Source organism: Balaenoptera physalus, assembly GCF_965194825.1.
Source record: "Balaenoptera physalus genome assembly, chromosome: 4".
In the NCBI taxonomy this organism is placed as follows: Eukaryota; Metazoa; Chordata; class Mammalia; order Artiodactyla; family Balaenopteridae; genus Balaenoptera; species Balaenoptera physalus.
Window position 1 is genome coordinate 540,546 of NC_138891.1, and position 8,451 is coordinate 548,996.

Consider the following 8,451-nt stretch of genomic DNA (forward strand, 5'->3'; position numbering starts at 1 on the left):
AAAGGGAAAAATCAGAAGGGTGGGATGGAAAGGCCTTGGCTGTGGAGGGTGGGGCCTAAGCAAGGGTGAGGTTTGGGCAGTGGGTGGGGCCTATGCTTAGAACCCACAGGGCTGGAAACGGCCCTGGGGGCTGTAGGGGGTGGGGCTTAGGCTCAAGGAAAAGAAGGGGCCCAAGTGTGCCCCCAAACCCGGTATCAGAAGGCAGGGGACCTCACCTGGGAGCCCAACTGGCTTACTGGGCTCGAGTGGGTGGAGCAAATGCCCTCCTCTCCTTTCCTGCTTCTCCGGTCTGGGGTCTGGGGCGGCCACTCCTGCCTGCCTCTCCTGATCTCCTCAGCCTCCCTCCTATGCCCCCAAGGACCCACGTAGCCTAGAGGGGGGTTTGGAGGGCAGGGGATTGGCCTGGGAGCTCAGCAGGCTCCCTGGGCCCAAGTGGGCAGGGCAATTGCCCTCTGCTCCTCTCCCACTCCTCCCGGAGGACCCCTCCCACCTACCTCTCCTGTTCTCCCCTTGGCCTCCTTCCTATGCCCCCAAGGGCCCACATGACCTGGAGGGGGCTTTGGAGGGCAGGGGATCAGCCTGGGAGCTAGGCAGGCTCTGCTGCACCATTTTTATACACCTAGCAAGAAGAGATCATGGAGGATCATGAGAAAGGATTTTATTGCCCCGCCTGGAAGTGACATGTCTCACTTCTGCCATATTCCATTGGCCAGAACTCAGTCACATTTAGCCTCAGAGGAAGATGGGAAATGCAGTTTAACTGTGTACCTAAGAGGAAGGTAGTAGTATCCTATTGCTGTTCTAACAAGTTACCACAAATTCAGTAGATTAAAACAGAACAACTTTATCATCTTATAGTTCTGGAGGTATGAAGTCTTAAAATCAAAGTGTTGGCAGGGCTACATTCCTTCTGGAAGTTCCAGAGGGGAATCTTGTTTCCTTGCCTTTTCCAGCTTCTGGAGGCCACCTGCATGTCTTGGTTCATGCCACCTTTCTGCATCTTCAAGGCCATAAGTATAGCATCTTCAACCTCTATCTCTCATTCTGACCTCAGTTCTTGTCATCATATCACCTTCTCTTGCTCTGACCCCACTGCTTTTATCTTATATAGACCCTTGTGATTACATTTGGCCCGTGCAGACCATGTAAGATAATCTTCCCTTCTCAAGATCCTTAACTTAATCACATCTGAAATTTCCTCTCTTTTTCTATGTCAGGTCACATATTCACAGGTTCTAGGAATTAGGATGTAGACATCTTGGACATCTTTGGGGAGGCTTATTCTTTCAACCACAATGGGGAAAAAGTTTGAGGTGAATATATAGCAGATGAATTAATTAACTATGAGAAGAGATCAAGCATTTCCCTGGGTAGACAGGAAGATCATCTTTGACTTTCTTCAACTGAGTACAGTTCCCTAGCAAAGTGATTAAAGTTTAAAGAACTACAGTCTGGAGAATTCAAGCAAGAATAAAATAGGGTTCCAATTTAGAAGAAATGGGACAAATGTCCAGCTCCTAGAACTAAAGTGTAATATGAAGTTTTCTTTCTCCCTTCCTTCCTTCCTTCCTTTCTTCTTCCCTCCTTTTTTTTTTTTTTTCTTTTTTGAAAGAATAAGGCAGTAGATTGTTGTTAGAATAACATTTGGCTGGCTCTCTTGTCTACAATAAGGTGTCTCTGTCTCTCAAATTTCTTCTAAGACTCAAACAATGATTTATATGTAGTACCTCAAGATCCTAGACCTGAAAAACTAAAAGTCCTCCAGCAGAAGGTCCCCAGAAGGGCAAAATATGGTTAACACTGTGTTAATTTTATAAATCATAATTCTAAAATATTTGTGTTTGCAAAATAGGAAACTTTCCCAACATTAATTAAAATATTTTTGTTAACTTTTGGCAGGAAACTGCTATTCTTTTTTTTTTTTTTTTTTTTAGCTTTGGTTGACAGTTTATTAAATACACTACATTTGTACCTTATTCTGTAGCTTTTTAAATCATTCACACATGGACTTAGTAAAAATGTACTTTATAGAAAACCATCTGCAAAACTAAAATAAAAATTAAAATGCACATTTTGCCCACATCTTAAACTGCTGAAAATGTTAGGAATTATTTTATTGAAGGCGATCCTGAAACATGAGGTGACTTGAGTTTATTAAATCTGACACCAGACCATGACTTCAGTAGTGTTAATGTTGAAATGTGGATGCAAAAATGTCTATTAACTGAACTGTTTAATCTAACAGTGTTTGAGAAACAGGACAATATAAACTATTATTTTTCCTTTACAGACACTTCTCTAAATCCATTTTCTGTACACTTTTTTCCCTCCCATTCATAGAATTAGCTGTGCAGATTGATGAGGCAAAAACAAAACAAAACAAAACAAAACAACAAACAAACTAGATCCTATTTACAAAACATGCAAAGGGAGAATTTTAAGTAGGTGTTAGGGCAGAACTGGTTAAAACTAAATACAGTCGAGTGACAGGATATACCTTTACTCCTGCAAATATAAGTCTTTCCCCCATCCTTTCTGGGAGAAATACATTTTCAGGGTGGGGACTGTAAAACGGCGTACAATGCAAAGACAGACATAAAGAAGTTTGCAAATTCTTTATATTTCCAGCTGCTGAGACAGTATTTTTGAGTTGAGGTTACCTCTAGCGGCGAAACCAGAGCCAGCTGTTAAGCAGCCAGAAGGCTACAGTAATTGAACACATGACCATTTCTCTTTTAGCACGTTCTTTGTTCTCCTCTTCCAGAGTTGTAGACGTCTATCTAGTTTGATTATCTGTCATCTTAATGAAGCTGCATCTACAACAGTCATGTCATCTGAGGTTCCTTCAATCGTTGTATCTATATTTGAAATGCCATACCTGGCGTTGTCACGATGAGGGTTAGAGGTGGCGGCAGCAGACCCACCACGCAACACAGGTATGGAGTCAGTCCTGACCAGCTGTCCATTTTGGCGAACAGCATTTTCACTCATAGAGCGCTCTCTTTTTAGCCTGCCAACTGCACGGATTTCTTCATTTTGAGGGGTTGGAGGAGGTTTTCCTAAATCCAGAAAATCTAGTGGTCTTTCACTTAGCGTAAGTACACGAGGTGGTGTTTTTAGTGCCAGAGGTTTGAAGGGAGTTGACTGTATAAGGTCAAGATCTGCTGGTCTTGAAAATGGAATGTCTTCATTATTTCCTGCTACAACAATTCTCTCTGGAACCTGCGTAATCACACTAGCATTTGAAACTCCTTCTTGGAATCCTTGTTCCAGGTCAGCATTTGGCGGTGCTACCTTTAATTTTTCCGGGACCCTCATTCGCTGACTAATACCTTCGGTGTATTCCATTTCATATTGAATTCGACTAATTTCCGCCATCTCAGCAGCACTGGGAGAAGGAAATGCTGCCCCACTCACTAAATGTGTACCGACTACTGCTTGCTTTTTGGCATTATCAGTTTCTGTGCTTCATATTAAATCCTTTAACTTGCTTCAGTATGCATGTGCTGGATTTAGAGCCACTTTTGTCCCCCTGGGCCCGCTGAAAGTCGCTGGTGAGGACCGCCGCTCGCCGGCTTCCGGGGCGCTCGGGTGGGCGCTGTCAGAGGCCGTTGGCCGAGCGCACGGAGGCGCCCGGGCAAATCACCGGCCAGAGAGGCCCGCAGCGGGCAGGAAACTGCTATTCTTAACTTGAGGACAACAGATTTAGAAGAAAGGTTTGGAAATATTAAACAAAAATGGGCTTTACAAAAAACAACAACAACAGCAACAGCAGACTTTATGACTATATAAAACTTGTATACCTATAGCACTAAATTGACTACAATCACAGAAAAAAGAACTCTATTTCTCTCTCAACTTCATAATATTAGAGATATTACATATTTAAAAATTGATTTTTAAAAATAACGCCTCTGTTCACCTTTTCCAAATATGTTGTCAAATCTGAATTCCATGGTTCTTTTTCATTCTCATTAGGGTGTTGTGATGTAGTACTCTTGGTTGAGGTTGTTAGTCACTGACAACAGAATTGACTATAGCTATTAATCAGACGGAGATGTGATTTGGTTCAAGCAGTTCACAGGGGTTCGGTCTTAGATGTTACTAGGTGAAGAACAATGAAGCCAGATGCAATGAAGCTCTTCACTAGAAACATCAGTACTGACATCCCCCACCAGATGCCAGGGCAGAGCCACCCTAGCATATATGTCATATGCCTAGACCTCAGAACACACCCTGTGGTCCAGAATAACTATACCCCTGCTTGCCAAAACTTGGATCTTCTCAGTGTGGGGCACTGCTTCGATTTTCTCCCTTCCCTGCTAAGACATGTGGGATTGTGTCTGTGTGGTGCAATTTAGTTTACTTGTGGATTTCTACCTTCATAATAGTTTTGTTTTGTTTTGTTTGGGGCCATACTGTGAGGCATGGGGGATCTTAGTTTCCCTGACCAGGGATCGAGCCCCTGCCCCCTGTAGTGGAAACGTGGAGTCCTAACCACTGGATCACCAGGGAATTCCCTGACAGTTTTAAAATATAATTTTTAGTGTGACAGTTTCTATAGCTCAGGAAGGCGAGCTAGAATATGTTGAGTCAAGCAATCTATAGTATGTACCATAAGCATTAGACTTTCTTCTTTGGAGATTTTTTTTTTTCTCCCTACATATGACATAGGGGCATGTATGGGGCATTGTGTACTTTTGCCAAGATGGAAGGTCAGTAATAGAAATTACATGGACCCTGGGTACCCTTGACCTCTGCCAGGCTCACAGTGAGTCTGTAGCATCTCTGTGAAACTTAGAGACTTACTGCTGCCCCAGGCTGGATGATTTTATTTTCAGTTCAGTGCAGCATTATGTTTATCTCAGGCCTGAGTTTCAGAAATCAGAAGAAGATGAGTTTTGATCCCAAATATTATGGAATCTCTGTGTCATAGCGTGATTGAGTATAGCAGCCCATGGCAGCACATACTTGGAGGCTGGTGTGATCTTTTTCCCTCTGATCTCTTGTTGCCAATGAGGACAGGAATCAAGCATGAACTTTGTCAGGAGGAATGGAGACCATAAATTGTATTAATACATATTCATTGAGCACACGTACATTTACAAAGCACTTCTTCATACATTCTTAAAAGTCTTGGAAGTCAAGCAATTGCAAGGCAAAGAAGGCATGATTATCTTCATTTTAAAGACAGAGAAAGTTCAGCTTAAATTGAGTTATCCAAGTTCATAGAGCTAGCAAATAGCAAAACTAAAACTCGAATCCATACCTTCTAATTACAAGACTACTGCTCTTCGGACCACTCACATTTGCATTTTATGGAAGAGAAGGGTTAGCACCTGAAATACTCGTATGAAATGTTCTATGTGCTGGGCACCATATCAGACACTTTCATTTGTTATCCCACATTTCTTCCAAACAATCCCCTGGGGTAGGTGTTATTACAGGTAAGGGCACAGGCTCAGAACTGCATCCCACAGGCGATAAATTCCAGGGTCTGTGGAAAGGGGGCTGGCTGTGCTGTGTCTATCAGACTCAGGACCCAGTCCCTTGAAGAGGTCTCATAGATAACTCCTTTCTTTGCTGAAATTTCCTGCCCCACTGATTTCTGGAAACTGGCATCTGTATCTCAAGGTACGCAAGGAACAGAGTTATCATGAGGCTTTTCCCTGTGTGCTACATCATTCTACTCACAGCTCAGGCCCAATGTTCTCCTCAGTGTCCCTGCTACTGATCAAGTATGTCACTAAGTTGCTTGATTGTAAGAGTGGAGGGATAAGCTAGAACTTATTGTTTGGGAACAATATAATTAAAGTACGGTTGATACCTGTGTATCCCCCAAAATCTCAGTTTGGGGAGTTGCTCACTAAGTTTAAAATTTACCATTTGACACAATTCCTCCACTACACAAAACCTAAAGATGTTCACAGCAGCAATTTGGCTATTATTCAAATATAGCCAAAAAGTGGAAACAACTCAAATGCCCATCATCTGATGAATGGACAAACAAAATGTCTATCCGCACAATGGAATGTTATTCAGTCATAAAAAGAAATGAAGTGCTGATATATGCTGCAAATGGATGAAATTTGAAAACGTGATGTTCTGTGAAAGAAGCCGGACACAAAAAAACCACCTATTGTATGATGTCATTTATATTGAAATATCCAAAGCAGGCAAACCCATAGAGACAGAATGTAGTTGAGTAGTTGCCAGAGGTTAGGGGGAACAGCAATGGAGAATGATGGCAAATGGGTATGGGGCTTATTTGGGGGGTTATTAGCATGCTCTAGAATTAGAGAGTGGTGATAAATATACAACACTGTGAGGATATTAAAAACCGTTGCATTCTACCCTTTAAAATGATAAACTTTATGGTCTGTGATTATATCTCAATAAAGCTGTTATTTAAAAAAAATAAAAATATATGCTGCATACAAAAACACTCAGTCATTTTATCATACAGAATTCATCAAGCATGTGGCTATAAGCTTCTTGTAGCATTCAAGAGCTTTTCAGCATCACATTGGATGTATAGCATTCTTTCTAGAGAAACCTACATTTAAGTCTTTGGAGAGTGAAGTAAAAATAAACTCTTGAAAAAATACGCTTTGGAAAAACAAATCTGTGTATTTCTTTCAATGTGTTTTGATTTAATTTAGATGGCTACCTGCAGAATTTTTCAAGGTTTAAGTCTTTCTTCATTCAAAATATCTTAATGGAGTAGCTTCTATGTGCAGGATACAGAGCAAAGGTCTGCGTGAGAGCTGTTATCAAAGGAGAGCCCTTTCAGAGGAGGACCAGGCAAAGATAATGTTAGGACCTCACAAGGAAGACGGCACGTGCCCCGAGACTCCTGAAGTTTTAGTTCTGGGTCTCGTGCTAGGATGCCATTCCTTCTCTGGCCACAGCAAAAGTTGTTAACTTAGCTCTTTCCCACCAATCGCAAGGACTGCCTTAGAAATCTTTACAGAACCCTGCTCCACATGGACCCTATCATTCACTAAACACAAAAGTTGAAACTTACTTGGAGGCCAGATTCATCAAACCTCCTCATTATTAGGCTCAGTGAAGACACTTCGTCATAATTTCAGTACTGATTTAGGACAAGAATCGGAGTCTCCTGATCTCTGTGCTTTTCCCTGTGAAATGTTACATATTAATAAGTAAAAGGTGAATGGTAGCGATATAGGACTTTAGAAAAGGAAAGAAATATGGACCTGGAGACTGAGAACCCTTCACGGGTGGTACAGGGCTTGGATAAATGAGAGGCAGCGAGAAAGCCATGCCAGGACCCAGAAAATGCATGAAAAAAAAAAAAGGACTGAGAATAAGGACAGAATTTGGGAGATACGTAGGGTATATAGGCACCTACAAGATAAACCTTCAAGGGTATCAGTAGACTCCCCTATCCTTCAGAAATGTGCTCACTAGCTACTGGTACTTGAAAATCAGCCATTTTAACCTTTGCACATCACCACTTGATAAACAAATGACCTTGGGAAAAGCCACACATGGAATTCCTTCATTTTACAAGGATTTATTGAGCAATTAGAAAATGCCACGTTCTGGGCTAGCTTGGGCACTCAGTGAAGGGGAAAAAAGGCTTAGTTCCTGGGAGACACCTTGGGGAGGCCGACAGATGTCACGGGCTTTGTGAAGCTCAGGATAAGCACAGCCGTCTCCCACCTTCTTTAAAATGGAGTGTGCGTTGGGTGTGCACGGAGGAAAGGACACGAGTCTAAGTTGGGGTCAGAGGGCTGAGGGCATGGAAAGCGAAGCTGATACATTTGAACTTTATTTCATAAACCTCAGAAAGAAGATAGGACTTGTGAATGGAGTCGCCAGGACCTCTGCTGACGAAGGAGCCCCCAGGATGATCTTGCCCCAGTCTCTGTTTCATTGAGGGACTACTTGACAGACAAGGTGATGGTTTGTCTGAGGCCAGCCTGCTAGTGAGTAGGACCCCGGGCCTCTGATTCCTGGGCTTGCTGTACTACATGGTTCACATTAACTCCCAAATGCCTGATGGGTTGGAGGTAGAATTACAATGAGGGGCAATGTGACCTAGACAAAGCTGGTTCCTCACCATCACTGTCTGTTTATCTTATTTGCTTTCTAGGTTCCGTCACAGCAAACGAGGATTACAGCCAGCATATGGATAACACGTGAGTGAGCCACGAAGGGACTGTCCTCACACCAAGGTGCCACTTGCCTTTGCCTCAGAGAACGGTTCGGTGGGCAGGGTGCTGGGCCTGAGCTTGAAGTGACCCAGCTAGATACAGAAAGATGATGCCATTTGTCATGAACATCAAGATGCCACTCCCTACTAGATGAGGGGATTCTCCTTAGCACAGAGATTCTGTGTTTTTGGTGAAGGTGAAGTTTTTTTTTCTTTTGGCCGTGCAGCTTGGGGGGTCTTAGTTCCCCGACCAGAGATTGAACCTGCAC

The 8,451-nt window shown here is 42.7% G+C and overlaps 1 pseudogene across 1 annotated transcript; it reads right to left on the reverse strand.

The window, feature by feature from the left end:
- Positions 1 to 595: 595 nt before the first annotated feature.
- LOC309660294 (mitochondrial fission factor pseudogene) lies at positions 596 to 3,911 on the reverse strand (annotated as a pseudogene). The gene has a single exon. The product of its transcript is annotated as a mitochondrial fission factor pseudogene (transcript).
- Between the last annotated feature and the right edge of the window lie 4,540 nt (positions 3,912 to 8,451).